Source organism: Nannospalax galili, unplaced genomic scaffold (assembly GCF_000622305.1).
Source record: "Nannospalax galili isolate Female #2095 unplaced genomic scaffold, S.galili_v1.0 scaffold167, whole genome shotgun sequence".
Lineage (NCBI taxonomy): Eukaryota > Metazoa > Chordata > Mammalia > Rodentia > Spalacidae > Nannospalax > Nannospalax galili.
The window spans coordinates 3,573,789-3,576,307 of record NW_008358534.1 but is presented as its reverse complement, the minus strand read 5'-3'; the positions used below and the strand labels follow the sequence as shown (position 1 = coordinate 3,576,307).

The following is a 2,519-nucleotide window of genomic DNA, read 5'->3' as shown; positions in this document are numbered from 1 at the left end:
GGGGTAGGGGGGTGGGGGGTGGTAATGGTGGACACACCCTTTAAAGTGAAGTGATTTTGTTCTACCTTGACTGCTTTCCCATTTCTCTTTCCTTTCTCCTTTCCCTGACGTTTATAATGATCAGAGCCCCTAATTGGCTGATTAGTAAATTTTGAGAAAGAAAAAGAAGGTGGAAGAGGAGGGGACGCAGGGGGAGGGGGAGAGACAAGGAGAGAAAGAAGCTTAAAGATTTAAAGAAACCTGGTTCTTTACTCTCTGAAACAACATTTATGTGGAAAATCATTCTCTGTAGTTAAGGGTTTATGTGGAATGAAAGCACCTTTTCCGCTTTTCACTGGAAGAGTTAGTTACCTCCTAATTTATGATTGCACTATCATTAACATGCAAATTGAGATTGAAATATAATGTGAAAAACTTGACATTAAGGAATCAGCTATTTTTCACTAGAACATGTTTACATAAGTCTTTTAATAATAGTAAAACAGAAGCTGTCTTTACTGAAAGCATATTATTGGGAGAAAGTTATATTTTTATTGGTTTGGTGGAAATTGTAGTATTCTAAGAGTACTGAAAAAAGTGTGCATGTAGGTAAAATTCTCCTCTCAGTTATTATTTACCATTTCAAATGTCCTGACATGTTGATGATTTTAAACTGTTTAGAATTAGAGATGGAAATTTAGCTTAGCGGTAGACCAGTTACCTAGCAAAAGGGGAGGCCTAGGTTTAATCTTCATTCCACCTACCACCATATTTGTTTTTGCCCTAAGGAGCTCTCAGTAGTTGAGCTTTTCTTTTCATGTGCACGCACACATTATGAAAAGTTGTTAGAGAAGTTCAGGGTTGATTTGCTTTACCAACCCAAATCTCAGAGTTGTAAGCTTTAAAAGGTTATGAATTACATAATACTCCAGTACCATTATTATCACTCATCTAGATTTTTGTCACCAGGCTATGGGATTATTGCATTTTAGAGTTGGAATGAGTCTTAGAGAACATCTACCTCTACCTTCTCATTGAACAGAAGGAATCAGAGGTCTACATGGGAAAAGAGACTTGTCTAGGGTCAAATAGGACGTTTCTGGCTGAGCTTGAAACAGGTCTCCGGGTTCCCAGTTTTGTGTTCTTTTCTTCTTTCCAATCTTCCCCCTATTTAAATCACATCAAAGGCCAGAGGGCAAATGCCAAGTACTATATTCTGTTAGAGACTGTTTTAATGCAAAATCTGTGCTCTCCGAGCCTGGGTGCATTCATTTTTAAATCATTCTTCAGTGGCTAACTCAGAAGGCATATGTCTTAGTTTTATTTTTATGAGCTCCATCTTTCTTTCGTGAATGTATTATTAACATGTCTTCTTTCTGTTCTGAAAGTTCTCAGGGGAATAATGGTGTCCTGAATTTGGAAATGGAAATGACTGTAGGATCTATTCGTTTTAATCTCAAGGCTAGGAAGTACTGCCCTTTCAGTTCTCCAAGATTCTGGTTCAAAGGATTGTTCAAAATAGATCTATTGCTACTATAAACACCTCTGAGCCTTAGCCAGTTCATTACTTTCATTTTTATTGGTCTCTCTTTGAAGGATTAGATGTTTTGCTCATCTTTTTGCTTTCCTTTGTTTCTGATACACATGCCTTAAAATTTACATGTAGGGAAAATTCTGTTAGTTTTCTTACTGGGGGCTGGTTATTCTTGAACTTAGAGGGTTCATCACAAATGGCTTGTAAATCAGGATCTGATTAGGGAGTAATATATTCATCGGTAACTCCTGTATAAAAGTTATTCAAGTATTGTGACAAAGTAAGTGTTGTTTACTTTATACATTTTCTTCAGATTGTAAAGATTTCATCTAACTTAAAGGCTCTCATGGAATCTCAGGGCTTGTGGCTTGCCCACTGAGAGTGGAAAGGCTGGCTAAATTAAGTTGATTTGCCTGTGAAAGAAATGCTTCCATTATTCATGTCAGAAGCCTGTCACATCAAATTGAGGGAGTGGAGAAAACCCTTTTTTATCAACATTTAGAAGCAAGAAAAACCAACCATTGAGGGCCTGAATTTCAATTGGGGAAAAAGTCAAGCTGAAAGCAGGGTTCAAAAAGGGGGGGAGGTTGGGTATTTGTCTAATGTTGAAAATCAGCAGAAGAGATTGATTTAACTTTGGCTGAAACTTTTTTATATAGACAGAATGAAACTTCTTAAAGCAGCAAGTAGTACATACAATCTTGGTGTCTTTCATGTGTAAACTTGTCAAAAGTAGTTAAGCTAATTTAAATTTAAATCTCCTTGAATTCCCATTCTTGCACTCTTAATTTGTTTATTTTAAAGGATTTAGGAATGCATTTCTTAGAGGTTACTTTTCAAACATTGATGAATGTATTTTGTTTTTCAGAGTTCAAGATGATAGGTTCTGTTGTGTGATTAGTCCTTGTATTAAGAGAAGGAAGGCAAGCTAGTCAAGTACCAGCTCCATGTTTGTATCAGGTATGTGGGTATTTGTCTCAGTATGGTGTATTTTATACAAGCCTGA

The 2,519-nt window shown here is 36.6% G+C and overlaps 1 long non-coding RNA gene across 1 annotated transcript in view; it reads left to right on the top strand.

Annotated features, from left to right (window-relative positions):
* LOC115068211 overlaps positions 1-2,519 on the top strand; it is a 22,003-nt gene that overhangs the window by 14,963 nt on the left and 4,521 nt on the right. The window contains exon 2 of the long non-coding RNA XR_003847585.1: positions 2,382-2,473. This is a non-coding gene — a long non-coding RNA (uncharacterized LOC115068211). The remainder of the gene's footprint in view (positions 1-2,381; positions 2,474-2,519) is intronic.